The following is a 20618-nucleotide window of genomic DNA, read 5'->3' as shown; positions in this document are numbered from 1 at the left end:
AGCATAAAGGACACCAAATATTTTCATAATGTCTAAGGTCCCTCAACAATATTTTCATAATATCTAAGGTCCCTCAACCTTGATCCAGAGAAATTTCAGTCCAGAGAAATTTCAGTCCAGAGAAAATTGGTCCAGAGAAATTTGGTCCAGAGAAATTTCAGTGCAGAGAAAATTGGTCCAGAGAAATTTCAGTGCAGAGAAAATTGGTCAGAGAAATTCTGGCTCAGAGAAATTTCTCTGGACCAAATTTCTCTGGATAAGTTTCTCTACTTTTCTTCTCACTCACATCCAAATCATTGTGATTCATTAGGTAAGCAACATTCTTCAACTGAATTCAACTGGAAAAATTTCACATTGTAATATGTAAGCAACATTAGAATGGGATAACAATGGCAACTTACCAGAACCAGAGAAACTCTTGAAAAATCTGAGTATTTCTCTAGTTTGTTATTGAAATATCAATTGAGAATTTCTTTGGTTTATTAAAAATAACAATTGAGAATTTCTCTGGTTTGTAATATTTTTTGAAAAATTTCTGCAAGTCCAGAGAAAATCTATCCAGAGAAATTTCAACCCAGAGAAATTTCCATCCAGAGAAATTTGAAATTTCTCTGATTTGTTCAATTTTTTTGATTTTCTATGTTTTGCAAATGTCTCATCCAATTCCCAAAAATGGTGCAAATCAGAGTATTTTCTGGTGATTTAAACACTGGAATATCTTGTCAATAATTGCCTTAAATCACATGTGGTTTTCGTTTTGGGGGAATAAAATGAGCAACTTTGTAAAGAAATTTTAATCAACGAAAAAAAAAGAAAAAAGAATTCAAATGAATTAGAGCACTGAGAGAAGAAATCTATGGGTTATAAAATGAATTCAATTCTCAACATGACATCATTACACCTTTATACATACTAAATATTCAAAAAACATGATTTCCAAACCAGAGAAAATTCATAGAGAAAATGCCAAATTTCTCTGGACAACACTTGAGGACTAGTTCAATCCAAACCAGAGAATTTCTCTGGATCAACCCAGAGAAAATTCAGTTCAAACCAGAGAATTTCTCTGGATCAACCCAGAGAAAATTCAGTTCAATTCACTAACATCTTGATTAGCAACTACCACAGTAAAGATAAAACAAAAAAATCCACATGCATCTTAAAACTTAATCGACGCCCATAAAAGCGCAAAAAGTTCAAAGACTCCAGCCTTGGCTGACCCACAGGTATCTCACATTCCAACATGCCAACAACACTAACCATATTCGGTCTAAGTGCTGGCTCTTCGTGGACACAACACAAAGCCACACGCACCAACTTCTCCACTTCTTCATTAGTGACCCGCCCCTCTAGCCTCAGATCAGCAACTTCCAAGTACTTTCCTTGCTCGTGCATTTCCAGTGCAAAGAGTGGGAAATAAACAAGTTGTGGCGGTCCTGGTGAAGATGATGAGTAGCCACCACCACTAGTATCATCATCAATACTATGGCTTTGTGTTCGTATTGAGCAGTTTTTTCTTCCACTCACAATTTCAAGCAATACCATTCCAAAACTATAAACATCGGTTTTGTCTGAGATTGCAGAGCTAGTAAGCCATTCAGGAGCAAGATAGCCACGAGTACCTCTCATTGTTGTGAATAGACCAGACTGTTCAGGGCCTAGAAGTTTTGAAAGCCCAAAATCAGAGATTTTTGCCGGGAATTGGTCATGCAAGAGTATGTTCTCCGGCTTGACATCACAATGGATGATCTTCTGTTGGCACCCACTGTGCAAGTATGCAAGCCCACGTGCAGTTCCAAGCGCTATTTCAACCCTTTCTTGCCATTCTAAAACTGGTCCATTACCAAAGAGGGTTCGGTCTAAGGAGCCACGATTCATATTCTCATAAACCAACAATCGTTCTCTCCCTTGAGCACAAAAGCCTCTCAACTTGACCAAATTGACATGATGAATATTTCCTATAATTGCAATCTCAGTGCAGAAATCCTTCATCCCTTGAATGCCTAAATTAGTGATCTTCTTTACCGCAACTAGAGATTTATCTGGGAGAGTACCCTTGTATACTGCACCAAACCCACCTGATCCAATCTGAGTGTTGAAGTTATCAGTTGCATCCTTTAGCTCTGTATACTCGAATCAAGAAGAGCGGACACCGACGCCTTCAATGGCGCAGTTGACCATCTAAAAGCGCCATCTTGATCGGTAATTGAAATCCCATCAAGGATTAGACTCATCTTTCCTGAATTCGAAATGGGAGCATCACGATTAGCAGACCAAGTGATAGCATTGGATGCCATGTGAATGACACACAAATAGAAGTTTGTTTGCTGACCATTATTTGAATGTGAAGCAGAAACAGAGAGCCCATGTAGAGAGAGAAAGTGAGTAGAAAGAGAGAAGGAATGGGGTGAGGGACCTTAGACTACAAAAGAACAGATTGTGGACCTAATCCATTACTAAAAGTTGGATAGGGACCTTAGACCGATTTTCCCATTTTTTAATTACTATAACAATAGAAACTGTAGAATTAATTGCAATATAGGAATTTATAAGGCTCTGTTTGGTTGTGAATTGAAAATGTAATTCTACAGGTGTGTTTCAGTATGATGTTTGATTGAGTGTTTGGAATCAATTTTCAAAATCTCTGCCGAGAGCCCTGTGCATCAGCAGCCTTTTTTGTGATTTTTTTGCCTCAGGGAAGACCGTCCGGATGTCCATCGGGTCTTCCGCCCGGATGTCCTCTGCTGTACAGATTTTTTTATTTTTTTTTGCAATTCATTTATATAATCGGGAAAAATATTTTCTGAAAATTTTTAAATTTTTTATGTGCTTTAAAATAATTTTGAATTGTATGTTTAGTTATGAGTTGTAAATTTTTGTATCACATATCAAATGTCACATCAACAATTCCCCACTCAAATCAAACCTCTTTTCCAAAACTATTTTCAAAACTCTTTATCAAACAAATTTTCTACACTCAAATCATAATTCTACAACACACAAACTCAAAATACAACTCATACTCTCAAATCACATTTACAAAACACAACCAAACGCAGGCTAAATTTTTTTTTTTCATTTTTACCCCTCCCTATCTCGCTTTCTCCTTCTCTTCGCAAGCCTCTTCCTCCTCCCTTAACTCCACCACCGACCATCTATCTTCCACTATAGCCAATGTCGGTCACCCTATCCTTTACCCTCCCCAAAATTAGACAATCTTGGGTCCATTTGTTTTCAGAAGTAAAATAGAAAGGATTGATAGTGAAGAGATTAATAGTGACAAGATTAAGTAAAATTATATTTGTTTTGATGATAGTTGTTAGTATATGAATTGTTAAATTATTTTTATATAAAATAAATATAAAACAATAAAACAAATAAAAAAATACAAAAACTTTAGACATTAATGTTTTTAAAAAAATACCCAACATGTAAAAAAAATTTAAAAAATAAAAATAAAATAAAAAATTTTCAAAAAAAAATAAAACAAATAAAATAATGATTTTTACTTAACCAAAAATACAAAAAATTAAATATTAATGTTCAAAAAAAAATGCCCGACATGTAAAAAATAAAATAAAAATAAAAAATTTCTAATCCGTCAGATTATTTTTCTAATACCAAGTCCTAGAGGCTCATCCGAATTCCCTTAGGGAGGCCCATCCCAATTCGAAGTTCACTATCAATTCTCTTCCCATCTCTCAAAACAAACATAATATTAATGGGTCTCACCTCACTACCTATCCCAATCTCCCCTCTAACTTTCCAAACAAACGAGACCCTAAGTATTTATTGCGTCTTTAAAGATATACGTTTTAGATTTTAATTACGAAAAAGCGTTCATACTACAACTCTTTTTAGTGATACATGCAGATTCGTCTCATTTGACATTTTTTTAGAATTATGCTATGGACCATAAATACTTTATCAAATATTTTATTAAATCTCTTATATAGGTGTGAGACCTATACACATGTGAATTTAGGTGATTCTGTGAGCGGTTTGGTAAAATATTTGAGATTCATAACATTTCTCTTTTTTTTAGAATAATGCTATATGCATTAATTAGTGCGCTAATTAGTGTACCAATTAATAATTTGACATAATTTAAGAAGTTTTTAATATTTGTAATATGATTAATAAATGGGATTAATAATAATATCATAACTAACGTTGATCTATTAATTAATACATTAATTAATATATATAGCACCACCGTTTTTTTTTATCCTCATAATCCATCATTTTGATCCTTTTATTTTCTTTTTTACTAGCATATCACCCGTGCTATGCACGGATTGTGTTTATAATTATCTATATATGTGAATTGCGATTTTTAAATATCTTTTTTTTAAATGCCTTCTTTTTTTCATTTTTTATATTATATTAAAATTTAATATTTTGATAATAATCATATGTGTTAGATTTTTCAAGGAATTAAATGTCATTTTTTTATTATATTATATTAAAGTTTAATATTTTGATAATAATCATATGTGTTGGACTTTTCAAAATTTTTTTTTATGCTTGTTCTTAATACATTAAAGTGTTATTATGAGAGATAATAATCATATATGTTGGGACTTTTCAAGGAATTCACATGTGTTGGATTTCAAAAAAAATTTTATGCTTGTTCTTACTGTATTAAAATACTATTATGAAAGTAAAACTTGGAGTTGAGAAAAGTTAATAAATGCTAAATTTTTTTTTTAAATAAAAAAATTAAAAAATTTAGATTAAAAAATTAGAACTCCTACCAGATTTGGAGTTAAAAATTTCTCTTTACTTAATATATATAGTATAGATAATTTTGCCTTTCATCCGCTTAAGCTCACGTCTCTTGTCATTTTTCTCTCATATTCTCTCTCTCTCTCTCTCTCTCTCTCTCTCTCTCTCTCATCATTTGTTCGTTCTTTACCACCTGTTCGTATCTCATCTATAGTGGTGGAGACAACGAAGGGCCAGTGGCACATGCCCTTAAAGTTTTGATAACTTGACCATTATCTCTATACATAAAAATTATATATTATTTATCTCTAATAAAATTATAATAATATCTCTCTTTAAATCATGTAAATTTTTTTATATTTTTAAAATTTTTAAAATGTTTTATTATATTCTCTTCCTCATTTTTGTACACTTTTAACTAACAAGTCAAAGTAAGTGTTGAATCAATTGATGATTTATTTTTCATTATAAAATTTGTTGAGTTGGCTATTCTTTTTTATTAGTTGAGTTCATAGAGTTGAACTTATTAGTTGTTTGTTTGTCCCTAATGTTGGGTTAATAGAATTTAATTATTGATTATGGATTGATGAATCACGTCATATTGATGTAAGTCTCATGATAATTATAATATTATATCTTACCGATTGACAAAAAATAAATAAAAAGTGCATAAGTTTAATAATATCCCATTACTACTTGTTATAGGAAAAATAAAATTTAATATTTTGATTCATGTGTACCCCTTACTTTTTGAATTTCTAACTCCGTCAGTGCCCATATAAACCCTAAATGTATGAGACATCTTTGTTGATCTCTATAATCATTTGATTCATCAACCTACTTCATAGAAATTACCAAGAAAATTTAAGTAAAGTTCGATTATATTGGCAAAATAAGGAGATAAAAAAATTTAACAACATTTTTTTTAAAAAAGGTGTGAAGAATTGTCTTCTATCTCTATAAATACAATTTTCTATACAAATATATGCAATGCATCAAATCTTTAAAACATAAAATGGCACTTGCAAAGTCCCTATGAATATATACAAAAATCCCATATTCATCAAAATTTGAATCCATAAAAAATCCCATAGTCGTCTTCTATGTAAGTGCTCCTTGTCCATTGTGTTATTCTATCAACTCGATATCACAAACAAGTCCAATTTACCCTTTCTCTCTTATTTTTGTACAAATGTCATGAAATTGTTGGAAAATGACTTTGTAATATCTTATTTTTTACTAATTTTGAACACTAATTAAGGTGGAATCCAAATGTTATTTTTAACGTTTCTAATTGAGTTCATGTTTAATGTTGCGTAGTGAATAATATCGTATATTTGGTTGCTCAAAACTATTTTCGGATGAATGAGAATTCAACATGCATTTTCGGGTTGATGGAAATGGCTTTAAGTGGGTTTTCTATACATTTGTGAAATGCGTTTGTCCCACATAAGAAAGACTTAAGGATTTATATGAGTATATATACTCTAACTTGCTATATTTGGGATGGGCCCCAAGGGGCACCCCAAGTTTTTGTAAAGAGAGGAGTTATGGACAAAGTAGGCTTGGCCCAAAAACCACCACACGCAAGCCATCGTCCGGCCGAGTGCGGGTGTAGATTGTGGGTTGGGTCCTAACTTTAATTTTTTGGATAAAATTCGTTCGAATTTTTTCAAAAATTCTTGCAGGAAATTTTGTTTCCTTATGGAAATAATTCAAATTCTGTGCCAAAATTTAAATTCGATTTTTCAAATTTTGAATTCCCAGTTACCTCATTTCCGAAACGGTGCTATTCCGGTTGCGCCTTTCTGGCCATTTCCGAACAGCCACTAAACCCAATCGGAACAGGTACATGTTTGGCTATAAATAGCCTGCCATTCCTACAATTCATTTCATCGAATTTTCCAAAGGTCTCTTCCTTTTTTCTCTTCTATTCGTCCTTCTGTGCTCCTATATTTATCTACCATTTAGTTTCTAGAAAAAGAAAGACAGAGCTACAACATTGTTTGGTTCGCCAGACTTGATTTTGTAGTGCTGCAAATCAAGTAGTAATCATTGCATCCTGGGAAGTGGATGCCAGTAATTCTTGAAACACCAGAGCGAGGGTGAAATCTACTTTAAGGAGATTGTATCGAACACAAGCCTCGACTTAAAATTTCTATAAGCAATTAATTCAGAATTTAATCTAGTTAATTATTTTTTGGATTATTTATTTTTATTTTGTTGTTTATTTTATTTATACGTTTCATTTACACAGGCACACAACCACTGGGAACAACAATATTAAAGTAGAGTTCTGTTTTTTTTTTTTTTAAATTTGTGTATTAGACAGACGGATATTTTGTTTCAGGAAATTAAATAGTATTTCTTAACTAGTAGTAATATACTGTTTAATTATTTCTTTGATAACATAGTAGTCATATATTTTTATCATTGGAATTTTGTTACAAAATATTTTTCTATATATTTTGCTTGTAAGTTATATTCTGTATAAATTTGTGATTGGTACTTTATTATTTTGTCAGAAATATGACTACTAAAACAAATAGTACTGAGACTGTTCTTACTCCGACCCCCATACTCATTGTGCCAGTGATGACTTCGGCAATACTGGTAAATCATGGGGAGAAAGCAGAAAAATTTAATGGAAATGATTTTAAAATATGGCAACAAAAGAAGATGTTTTATCTTACAACATTGAATTTGGCTCGTTTCACTCATAAAAAAACTTCGACACTAAACGAGGGAGTAACTAACCGGCAAGTGGTTGCCACAGTTGATGCATGGAAGCATGGTGATTTTTTGTGTCGAAATTGTATCCTCAATGTGTTGAACAACACACTGTACAATGTGTATAGTGCCAAAAGCACCGCAAAAGAATTGTTGGAATCTCTAGATCTAAAATATAAAACAGAGGATTCTGGTACAAAGAAATTTGTTGGCGTTTTTTGGATTTTAAAATAATGGATTCCAAGACAGTTATTAGTCAGGTTCAAGATCTCCAATTAATTTTCCATGACATACATGCGGAAGGGGTGATTCTCAGTGAATCTTTCCAAGTAGCAGCAATTATTGAAAAATTGCCACCATCTTGGAAAGAATTCAAGAATTATCTGAAACATAAGTGTAAGGAGATGAAATTGGAGGAACTGATAGTGCGGCTCAAAATTGAGAAGGACAATCGTGGTTTTGACAAGAAGTCGGGAAACCATATCATGTAGGTTAAAGAAAATGTTGTGGAACAAGGACAATGGTCAAAATTCAACAACAATAAGTGGAAGCATGATGGCGATAGTCCCTGTTATCCCAGGTACGCAACCCAAGAGGGGGGTGAATCGGGTTGTTAAAAATATTTTTTGTAATATTAAAAAATAATTAACACAATATTCAAATTTTAAAAAATAAAAAACCGAACAATAATTATCAATATAAAAGTAAGAGAGCTAGGGAGAAAAAATCAAACGCTGAGATTTATAGTGGTTCGGTACGCCGGGCCTACGTCCACTCCCTAAGAAACTTCCTTGAGAAATTTTTACTATCAAAATAAATCAATACACCACCAAAGTTTCACCAAGCTTGTGGATTTTACACAGATCTTACTCTTATTTGTTGAACTTTACTCAACAATAAAAGTCTCACTCTTACAAAATTCTCTCACAAAATAATGAATAAAGATAAAAAGTACTTCAACCCTCTCTTACAATAATTCTCTCACAAAGAAATAGATATGAAAGTGTAATAATAAAGATAACACTTAGATCTGAGAGTGAAAGAGCAGAGTAAAAAATACAATCACAATTTTGGATCAAACAAAATTTTTTCTCTTCAAGTTCTCCATTTTTCTCTACACAAAACGCTTCTATTTATACACAAAAATCTATACCTGTTGGAAGAGGGATGCTCCTCTTTTGACTTTGGAGTCCCTTCACGTGGGTTTACAGCTGGGGCATGCTCAATATGCGGTTTTATCTTTTCAAAAAAAAAAAAAAAAATAGCAGCTGGTTGTTGGTGCTTTTCCATTTTCAAAAAATAAATCAAGCACAACTAGGTTTGAATAATAGACTATGAGTTGCTATTAATAAATAGTAATAGCTGATTTTAAAACATTTCACATAAGAAACAAAAAGTTCACAGTGATTGCATAGTAATTTTTTTTTTTTATATTAAAATATTTGTATGTATAGTAAAATCTCTTTTAAAAAATATTTATATTAGACATAAAAATATATACCCCTTTTAAAATTTTGGTAATGGTTATAGACATTTTAAATATATAAAAATAACCAACTATTTCATGGGGATATATCAAAATTGTCAAAAGAAGACAACTCATCAAATTTGTCAAAATAATATAATCAATCAATATTAAATAATACAACCAATTAATATTAAATTTGTCAAAACATGAATAGTGATCAGCTGAATTTTTAAGAATGTAAATAGTAAAATTAAATAATATTTATAACAAATATAACATATAGTTTAAACAGATAAAATTTTGTGTCAAATAATATAAACTATGTATAAAAAATCATAATTTATCAATTAATATTTTAGACATCATCAAAATTAAACAACATGATTAACAATCTCCCTTTTTTTTATGATGGCAATACATGCATGTATTTGACATAAAATTAAAATCAACAAGATATTGGATAATTAAAGCACATGCATAACAATTCAAATTCATATTTTCAAATTCACATTTTTTCTCCCTCTTTGACATCATCAAAATAAAATATGTAGAAATGAAGTGTTCATAAAGAAGAAAAATTTTTGGAGACCGAAACAAAAATCAAACAAACATGGTGTAATCAGACAAAAATATAATAATGGTTCTTATGTTTTTTCGTGAACATTGTTGGGATTTTGTAGCTTCTCTTGAAAAATGGTGCAGCAACGCCAAAAATGTTGACAAACAAAATATTTGAGCAGATATGCATTGAGTATTAGATTTGTAGAGTGTATAAAAAGTGACGAAGATGATAGACAGAGATGTGAAATCGTCAACTGTTGTTAGAGAAAATTTTGTTATACTTCTTGTGTAATCATGTCATTCTTTACCTTAGCTGTCAATGGTTCAGACATGCATGAGATGCCTGCAATTCAGGCAAATGAGAGGTTACCTATAGTGCAGTCGCACAGGATTCTAGTAAATGAGAGTCCTAGTGTTTTTGGTAATCGTAGTGATATCGATGTTATTAATAACACTATGGCTCTTAGTACACAAATGATGACTGTAGTGTCTGTGACGCCCCAAAATTTGAGGACATCATGATAGGGTTTAAAAGTTAAAATTAATTTTCTTAATTAAGAATCTTCATCAATGTTGCCACCAAATTTACCACCATCCATTAATTAACAACACGGAAACTAAAATTTCTTAAATTACAACTCCTATCAAACTTAAAACTTTGTCTTAGTACACAAATATAAAAAGACAAGAGAAAAACTAGAAAACTCAAAAAAATGGTTCATGGAATTTTGGCACGCTTCAAGCTAACCAGGGTTGAATGTTGCCTTCAAACACTTCGGTGTTTCCTTCGGTTTCTTCGGTACCTAGCATAAAACGCCAGGGCAATGGGAATGCCAATGAGCGACGAGCTCAATAAGATACTACAACCCGAAAATATCCACCCCGATAATAAAACTCACAATTAATGAATACTGTGTAGTTAACATAATAACAAGCAACATTTAATAAGTATAACATGAATGCTATCAGTTGAAGTAATAACAATAGATAATAAGAACAATGGCAAGCGGAAACAGTATTTCATCATAAGAAAAAAATGTCAACTTTTCTTTTAAATTCACATAGATTTGGTTTATTAGATAAGTTTAAGTAACTCCCCGCGGAGCACTATTTCCACTCAACCACCAAGCAATGGCCATGGGCAATTCTGACTCCCCCTTGGTCAAATATTCAAATGTTACTTGCTGTAACTACCAATGATGCCCACGCACCAGGGTTACATACCTGAGTCATGACATCACAGTCTGCTCCAAGGGAACGGTTTATGTTATGACACCCGCACCACCAACTTTATATCGCCTACACCGATAAGAGCCGAAATACCTTCCCGTGCCATGTTAGGGTTCGCAACTCACTTGCGCAAGATTCTAAACTGGGCTCACCCCATCACTTTTAAATTTTATATGTATCATCGGTTCAATTTCGTGTTTCTTTACTTCGTTGAATTCACATTTTTATGCATGTGTGAGTTTTAGTTCGAGAACCACAGTGACATAAAATTTATATAGCACAAAAAACTTATATATGGCAACCAAAATAAATGTGATAGAATGTCTTAGGAATCATCACAAGATTTCTTAAGAATTCACACACTTCTTCTTTCAACATTGTATGATCAGACAAAAAAAATATGAAACCCATACCAAATGAAGTTCAACCATTATAATATTTTAACTGGTTCTAGTTCATCGAGTTAGGAAAATATTTTGAGAAGAATACCAGGGCTAAAAACGATTTTAAAATAGAGAAATAATTTTTGGAAGAAAACTGGTTTTCTGGACAATGAGTTACTTTAACCTCCAGCACAGGTGTTCTGTGTTTGAAAAATAAGAAGGGTCCTCAAACGGTGTCAAAAAGAGGCATGGTTAGAATGATTTGCCAAATTTTTTAGTTTAGAACATATTTCCAGAAGGATTCGAAGACTGAAAATCAATGGAAGATGGTCAAATAATTTTTCTAAAAAACTGGACAGATTCGGTCGCATTTTAGTAAAATTACAATTTCTCCTTTTAAACTTATCCATTTTTTGTGAAATCGGTGGCAAATGAATGATAACTCTTATATTTAACTGTGGGGAAATATTTTCTCAATACCAACACGTGGCTAAGGTGACGCCGACGTGTCAGCCGAGGTGCCACGTGTTCTGGACATGACGCCAAGGTTATCTCGGCGAGGCCGAGGTTACCTCTGTAGAAATCGGAATCCGAGATAAGCGAATAATGCACAAGAGTCCTAGAAAAGGGAAAGACTACAGTTGGGAAAGGATAAGACTCTTAGGGAGTTTTATCCTAATCCTACTGGGAGTCCAAGATTGATAGTAATCCTAAGTCCATTAGAGCTAGGCTCTTGTTGGGACAAGGATTGAGTTAGCTATAAAAGAGAGGCACCCCCGTGGGTCTAAGGTACACAATATATATTCTGTCTAGTGAGATTAGCACTATTGATTATCTTTGAGAGATATACTGACTTGATCGTCGGAGTACTCCCGGGTGGACGAACCACCGCCGGAGTCTTCTCTTTCTGTTACAGGTTAGCCAAGTGTCATCTATTCTGCCAGTGTTCTCCAGCTGAATACTGAGTTGGACAGTGTGGTCAGAAAATCACCCACACAATTTGGCGTCATCTGTGGAAAAGAAAGTAGAATAGATGGCCAGTAACGGACATAAGGAAAAGATTGGGGACGACACTTCTACTGGGAGTGGGAGACCTATTGACCTTGATATCACAGGAGATGAATGCAACGCAAAAACTCGTGACCAGAATCACGGAGTGAAAAACGTCGGCCAGATTGGCGACGCACCATAGAAACCAAACCAAAGTGGATACTACAACGAGGACGACCTCCAGGTTTGGAAGGATAGGTGCCTGCGAAGGGACGAAAAGGTAAAAGAGATGGCAAACAAATTGGCAGACCTGCAGTCGGTCGTGAATTTCATGATGCAAAATAACGTCATGCAGCCACCGTTCCCACTGCAGGACACGCCGATTCCAGCGGCTAATGCCCAGAAGGGAGGGCAGAAAACGATCCCTGTAGCCCCTCAGCACAACGGGAGCGAGAGATACTCTCACCGACCTTCTAGGGAGGTCGGACGAAGAGAATCAAGAAGAGATGAATCACGGAGGACGCATCGCACAAAGGAGGCAGACCCCAAAGGACATCGACATGTTCAGGGGCAGGCGCTGTGCTTCGACACAACTCATGGAGAAGGGTCGAAAAGGGCTTACCACGAGGCCGAGAGTAGTGTACCGAAAAGACTGAAGTCGAAAGATAGCCGAGCTCCTGGGCGGAGCAAAGAAGACTTAAGAGATTATCTTAAGAGGAAGCAACAGAATGCCGAAGCCAAGGTAACCTCCCCAGATAAGCCGAGGACACCATTCTCGGTGGAATTAGACAGATTTGAGGCACCGAAGCGATTCAGTATGCCGAGGTTTCGAATATACGATGGTAAGTCAGACCCCAACTTCCACGTTGGTCTATATTTGAACTCAATGGCATTGTATAGTGGGAACGAGCCGTTGCTCTGCAAAGTGTTCCCCTCATCCTTCGGGGAGATTGCATCAGATTGGTTCCACAAACTACCGAAGGGAAGCGTGAAGACTTGGAAAGGCCTGGCCGAGATGTTTGTTGCCAGGTTCGTGACAAACAAACTGCAGCCATTAAGGGTGGACGCATTGATGGCTCTGAAGATCAGCAAGGATGAAGGCCTTAGGGCCTATGCAAAAAGATACTATAAGGTGTTCAATCGAATACCCGAATGTAATCAAGAGGTGGCGGTCGTATCTTTCAAGAACGGCCTGAAAGACAACTATCCACTACGAAAGTCTTTGGCAAAGACATTGCCAAAAAGTACGGAAGAGCTCATGGCGAGAATCGAGAAGTAAGCTAGAGCCGAAGAAGACACGTCAGGGGCTAAGGAGATAAAACAAGAAAAAGGAAATGGCTCGCCGAAGCGAGGTTGAGGTAACAATGGATCGAGCAAACAAGAAGTAGAACTAAGGGCCACACAGGCAGTAACAACTGTGTTCTGAATCCCAATTCACAAAGTCTTGGATCAAATTCGGAACTAGCCCTATTTCAGAACGCCAGAGAGGACTCCAGGAGAGTTCATGGGAAGAAACATTGGCAGGCATTGTGCCTACCACAATGAAGATGGGCATACAACTCAGGGTTGTAGAGCCCTAAAAACACATTTGGAAGACCTGGTGAGATAAGGACATCTGGGAGACCTTGTCGATGAGACCAGGACAAGGGAAGAACGGGCAAGATTGCCTCAGGCACCAGTAGCCCCACCTCCCCCAGCATAGCAGCCGCAGGCAGGAGGACCTCGGATAATCAACTTAATCCACTCGAAGGTCAACGAAAACGAAATCCAAGGAGAGACCCAGAACGTAAAACACCTACAACATGTCTACCAAGTCGGGAAGAAAAGACATCGGGCAGAAGAGTGCCAGGGACCAATGATAACCTTTACTGAAGCCGACCTAGAGATGGTCCAGCATCCGCACAATGATGCCCTGGTAGTATCCCTCCAGGTTGGGGAGTGCCAAGTGAAACACATCTTGATTAACCAATGCAGCTCTTGTGACATCATGTACGTCCGATGTTACAAGGAGCTCGGCCTTCACCCAGATGATATGGAACAATCCAATGGCCTAATGGTTGGGTTCAATGGAACGCCGACATGGCCACTGGGAACAGTAAGCCTGAAGGTGCAGGCTGGCACCAAGAAGATCAAAACAGAATTCACCATCATCGACACACCCTCTCCTTACAACATCATCTTGGGAAGGCCTTGGTTGCATGCAATGGGGGCAGTCCCCTCAATAATGCATCAACTATTGCGATTCCCAACAGAGCATGGGATAGAGGAAGTCAGAAGCGATCAGCTACAGACGAAGAATTGCTCCATGGCAGCAATGAAATCTACCTGCAACATACGAGAGCTAGAAAAAGTAGAAATTAAAGATGAGGACGTGGAAGTCCTAGAAGACGTCGGCAAGGAGCCAGCCGAGAAGAGCGAAGAGGCACTAAAGAAAATCCTCGTCCAGGATGGGGATGAAGAATGCTTCTTTCTTCTTGGCTCGGGCTTAGCCGAAGAAGAGGAAAAAGAGTTGGAAACTTTTTTAAAGCAAATATTGAGGTGTTTGCTTGGACACTTTACGAAATGCCTGGCATTGACCCCGAGGTCACTTGCCACAAACTGAATGTTGACAGATCGGCCAAACCTATAATTTAACGAGCCAGAAGACTGACGTTGATGCATGTTGAAGCAGTAGAGGAAGAAATAAACAGACTTTTGGAGGCCAGGGCCATTAGAGAAGTTCACTACCTGACATGGCTATCCAATACAGTGGTGGTAAAGAAGAAGAACGGTAAATGGAGGGTCTACGTAGACTTTACCAGCCTCAACAAAGCCTGTCCCAAAGACAGCTTTCCTCTACCCAAGATTGACCAGCTAATAGATGCCACTTCAGGGCATGGAAGAATGAGCTTCCTAGACGCCTACAGGGGGTACCACCAGATAGCCATGTACCCCCTAGATGAAGAGAAGACCGCGCTCATCACCCCAAAAGGCCTGTACTGTTACAGAGTAATGCCTTTCGGGTTGAAAAACACAGGAGCAACTTACCAAAGGCTGGTAACCAAAATGTTCAAACACCTGATTGGCTGAACAGTAAAAGTCTACATCGACGACATGGTCGTTAAGACCAAGGAGCCTGAGGGTCATCTCACCAATCTAAAAACAGTCTTTGAAATCCTTAAAGCATGTCGGCTCCAACTTAATGCATCGAAGTGTGCATTTGGAGTTGGATCTGGTAAGTTTCTAGGATACCTGGTGACCAGAAGGGGCATCGAGGCCAGCCCAGACCAGATCAAGGCCATCCTAGAGTTGAAGAGCCCGACGTCGGCAAAACAGGTGCAGATGCTAACTGGAAGGGCCGCAGCCCTAAACAGTTTTATCATCAGAAGCTCAGATAAGTGTAGACCTTTCTTCAACTTGGTGAAGAAAGCCACAGACTTCCTGTGGACCGAAGAATGCGAAGCTGCTTTGGTCGACCTGAAGAAGTACTTGACCACAACTCCAGTTCTTTCAAATCCAGAACCTGGGGAGGAGTTGTTCCTGTACTTAGCTGTTTCAGAACATACGATAAGTGCAGTACTAATCCGAGAAGAAAAAGGGGAGCAAAGGGTTGTTTACTATGTCAGCAAAACCGTAGCCGATGCAGAAACGAGGTATCTACCCTTAGAGAAATTAGCACTAACTTTAGTGATGGCTTCAAAGAAGTTGAACCATTACTTTCAGGCCCATAAAATTGTGGTGCTAACAGAGCACCTCTTGAAATCGTTACTGCAACAAGGAGACCTGATAGGAAGAATAGCCAGGTGGGTAGTCACCCTAGGCCAGTATGACCTGGAGTACAAGCCAAGGGCAGCAATTAAAGGCTAGGTTCTAGCCAACTTCGTGGCCGAGTTCACGCCAGAATCCATCGAACATCGGGCTCCGTTGAGCCAGGATGAACGATGTCCAACCAAGCAAGGAGAAACTCAGTCAAAGGCGAAAGAACAAGGAAAAAAGGAAAAACTCAGACCCTACAGCATTTATATTGGCGACTCCTTTCGACTGTTCGTTGATGGGAGTTCAAACCGACAGGGAGCGGGGCAGGAGTAGTGCTTATATCTCCAGATGGACAGATAGTGGAACAGTCCAATCGTTTGGGGTTCAAAGCCTCAAACAACGAAGCAGAATACGAAGCACTCATTGTAGGGCTGAAGCTGGCAGCAGCAGTACAAGCAGATGAAATAATCGTTTTTTGTGATTCACAACTGATAGTAAACCAGACAACAGGCGAGTTTGCAGCCCGAGATGAACGAATGTCGGCCTACGCAAAGGAGGTCATCAAGTTGTCAGCCTTGTTTAAGAACTGCCGACTACTTCAGGTAAGTCGAGATGATAACAGCCACGCCGATGCGTTGGCCTACCTAGCTAGTGCAGTACAACCTGAAAAAGTAAGGACAATAATGATCGACTATTTGTCAGGCCTGAGTGTCGAGCCACTATCTATAGAGCATGAAGCAATATGCGTGGACATGGAACCAAGCTGGATGTACGCAATTGTTGCATTCCTGAAAGAAGGAAAGCTGCCAAACGATCACAAGGAAGTACACAAGATCATATTGAAGTCGGCAAGATTCAGTCTAACGGCAGAAGGACACCTCTACAGAAGATCCTTCACCGGATCCCTTTTAAGGTGCGTACACCCTTTGCAGGTTGACGATTTTTTATATGAAATTCATGAAGGAATTTGTGGAAGCCACATTGGGGATAGATCACTAGCTCACAGGGCCATTACCCAGGGGTATTGGTGGCCTTACATGCAAAAAGATGCAGAAGCCTACGTAAAGAAGTGTGAACAATGCCAAAGGTTTGCACCTTTGATACACCAGTCAGCTGCTGACCTGAACCTTGTATCCAGTCCTTGGCCATTTGTCCAATGGGGCATGGATCTTGTTGGGCAATTACCCCAAGCAATTGGACAAAGAAAGTACTTGCTGGTAGCAACGGACTACTTCACTAAATGGATAGAAGCTGAACCTCTTGCCAAGATCCGAGATGTGGACGTGAAGAACTTCATTTGGAAAAACATTATCACCAGGTTTGGGATTCCAAGAGTAATTGTTGCAGACAATGGAACTCAATTTGACAGTAAGCTAATCAAGAACTTCTGTGCAAAGTTCAAGATCAAGAACTACTTTTCAACCCCAAGCTTTCCACAAAACAATGGACAAGCAGAAGCATCTAACAAAGTAATTCTTGATGGGATAAAGAAAAGGCTACAGGTAGCGAAAGGAAAGTGGGTAGACGAATTGCCCAATGTACTCTGGGCATATCGGACTACGCCGAGAAGATTAACGGGGGAATCCCCCTCTGCCATGGCTTATGGCACAGAATCAGTCATTTCACTGGAGATCGACATCCCTAGGATCAGAACCCAGGGAGTAGAGAACGGGACTAATGATGTACTCTTAGCCCGAGATCTGGATCTTTTCGAAGAAAGAAGAGAGAAAGCTGCAATGCAGCTCGTAGCATACCGGCAGCAACTTGCAAAAGCTTATAACAAGAAGGTTAATCCAAGAGAGTTTCAAGTCGGCGACCTAGCCCTAAGGAAATTCGTCGGTAACAAGAAGGATCCTAGAGAAGGCAAACTTGGCCCAAACTGGGAAGGACCCTACCGAATCACCTCAGTATTGGGCAATGGGGCATATCGGCTTGAAGATCATGAGGGCAAAGTGTAGACGCGCCCGCGAGGGGCCCCGCTACTACAGTTCGGACTCGATTTGTGTCGCGGTTCTTAATCTTGAACCAAAGAGTCCAAATCTGGCAAATCGTTTTGAGAAAACAGATTTTTTGAAAAGAAGTGCCAAACATGGACTGCTTTGCCAGATACAGAGTCGCCACCTAAATATTTTAAAATGGGAGAATTTAGGAAACCCTGACTCGGTGCCGAAGGCCACATGTCCGTCATCACTGGAGTTGTCTCGGCTCGGGAGCTAGGGTACGATTGGGGAAGGTCAGCTATGAGCACCCCCTCTCACCCGATCCGAAGATCGGCCTCTACTAACCGTGATATCCGTTTTTGAAAACGTTATGTGTTCTTATTCCAGTTATTAGCCTAGAATTACTATGTTATGCGCACAGCAGACAAGTATAGACTAGATTGCCTAATTTGGAAATAAGCATTGCATATCCGTTTGTTTTGAAAAAACATTTTGGAATTTGCTACTCGCAAGTAGGCTAGAATACGGATTTCAACGAGTTTTTCCAACTCAGACAAGCCAACCTTCACCCACAGGCATTCAAATAGTTTAACACATAAGCATCTAGCCACATGGTAAGCATACTGTCATGGTAGCATTCACACGCATGCGATATGCTAAAGCATTAAAATACTTACATAGTACTCCATGCCAAAACAATAAACTAATTAGCCAATGTGCATGGTCCTAGTTCATGTCAATTTGACTAATGCAACACATACAGGGTGCAATTTGGAGCAGGCTCGGCTAACATGGCATGTGAAATGCAATCAATTGATGCACGTATTCAATTTGGAATTGTAGTACAAATGCAGTTAGCATGATGTACCGAGCCCGGTGCATGCAATACTGATGAATGATGCACGCATGCATAGCATAAGGTATGCTAAATTAAACATGACCTATTATTAACCATTATAAGCAGGTAAGTAAAATGGAGAAAGAAGTGGGGGTTGGAAGACATGCACACACTCACCCACACTTATTACAAATTTACCCTCGCTTGGAGGGACCAAAAGAATATACAAATTAATTATTACAGACCACTTAATTAATTAATAAATTAACTAAACTATGGAAAGCAGTAAAGGCCTCGGGAAGAGGATCCAATGCGCGCGTGCTCGGGTTTGCTCAGAAATCCAATGCCATGCACAAGTTTGCCTTTGTTTTCCCTGCTCTGCTCCTCTGAAAATTGTACAAATCCCAGGATATGCTCTCTGCACACTGTGGAACACCACCGGCTGAGGGGAATGGCCACCGGCCAAGGGAAATGATTACCGGCCACAAAATTGATTCATCGGCCAACACTATTTGCCGGTCGGCACTAAACACTGCCGGTCGGCAGAAAGTTCTTGCAGAAACCTGTTTGACAGCAGCAGAGGACAGACAAGGCATGGCAATGCATTTTCAAAGCAATGTGTGCACCACCACATCCCTTATCATATTTATGACTCAAAGGGGGATGGTACTCGATTCTTGGACCACCAATCGCGCATTTCAATGCGTGATGGCCCAAGAAACCAAGTGTGCATTTTCAATGTGGAATGAAATGCACATGAACAAACAATGAGCTTAATCCTCTATCATGCTCAAGTCAAGAGGCCAAGCATGCATGCCAATGCAATGCATCCTAGGCATGTGAGCTAGTATGCAACATGGCAATGCAAACAAGCAAGCAATGAACAAGCATGCAAGCTAGTGGACATGCAAGACATGATACAATCAAAGCATGCAAAGTGTAAGACATGTAACAACATGTAAAGAGTGGGCTTAAACTAATTTGGGCAGCCCTATACTAGGCCCAAAACAGTGGCCATAATGATGCAAGTGAGGCAACAAAATACATGGAATACATGCACAATGCATTAACCAAGCTTAAGGCACAAAAATGCAACTCTACCAAAGCATGGCAAAGAGGGAATATGGCATACGATGGTGCATGTTCCAGATCTGAAATGGCTTGCCAAATGACTCCAAAATGACTCAAAAGCATGCAAACACTCATGTAATGCATTGTTAAGGACTCAAGCACTAAAACTAGTGAAATGCAATATACTATAAACATGCAAAGCGATGCTCGAATGATGAGACCAGCCCCGAATAGTCCCTATGCAGCCCAAAATAATGCTAAAACATGTATGAAATGTAGCCAAAATAATCTAGCATGCTTGGCCAAAAACAACATACAACATAGGCTAGCAAACATGGTTTACATGACAAGTATGTGAAGCATATGGAATCTCACCAAACCATCAAAAATCAGTGAATAAAACATATGAAAATAGGCCCAAATAACCACTGATATGCAACCATGGCATGCAAAAATGATGAGTTACTTTAGAGGGCCATGCAAGGAGTTATTAAGCACATGCAAGATAGACATTTAGCAAGACCAAATCAACTCTGAAAATGAGTTCTAAGGGTCCTAAAACCCACTGAAAAATGCCTGAACTGAGCCAAAGAAGTGTGCAAACATAGGCCCCTTTGTAAGGCCAAAAATGCAAGTAATGAAGACAATAAGGAGAGGGGATGGCCCTCTCCTTCTTAGGACCTTAAACCACCATCCTCACCACTGAAATCCCTCAAGATTTCAGTGGTGATGAGGCCCAAACAAGGTGGTCCCGAAACTCACCAAAAATAGCACAAAATGGGGCCAAACAAGGCCTAAGAGGGGGTAAACGACCCCAAACACAAAAGCGGTCTTAATGAAGTATCTTAAACACAAAAAATCAGAACTTTTTTATGTTATACACAAAGCCCAAATCCGAAATCAAGATAGGCTAAAATGGTGCGCAAAAACGGGGATAAAAGAGG

The 20618-nt window shown here is 38.0% G+C and overlaps 1 pseudogene; it reads right to left on the bottom strand.

Moving 5' to 3' along the window:
• Nucleotides 1-1119: 1119 nt before the first annotated feature.
• On the bottom strand, nt 1120-5820 carry LOC145798038 (G-type lectin S-receptor-like serine/threonine-protein kinase At5g35370 pseudogene; annotated as a pseudogene).
• Between the last annotated feature and the right edge of the window lie 14798 nt (nt 5821-20618).

Source organism: Camellia sinensis, chromosome 8 (assembly GCF_055761805.1).
Source record: "Camellia sinensis isolate YWXY chromosome 8, ASM5576180v1, whole genome shotgun sequence".
Classification (NCBI taxonomy): Eukaryota; Viridiplantae; Streptophyta; class Magnoliopsida; order Ericales; family Theaceae; genus Camellia; species Camellia sinensis.
Note: the sequence above shows the minus strand (reverse complement) of the source record. Positions and strands in the feature narration are given on the sequence as shown.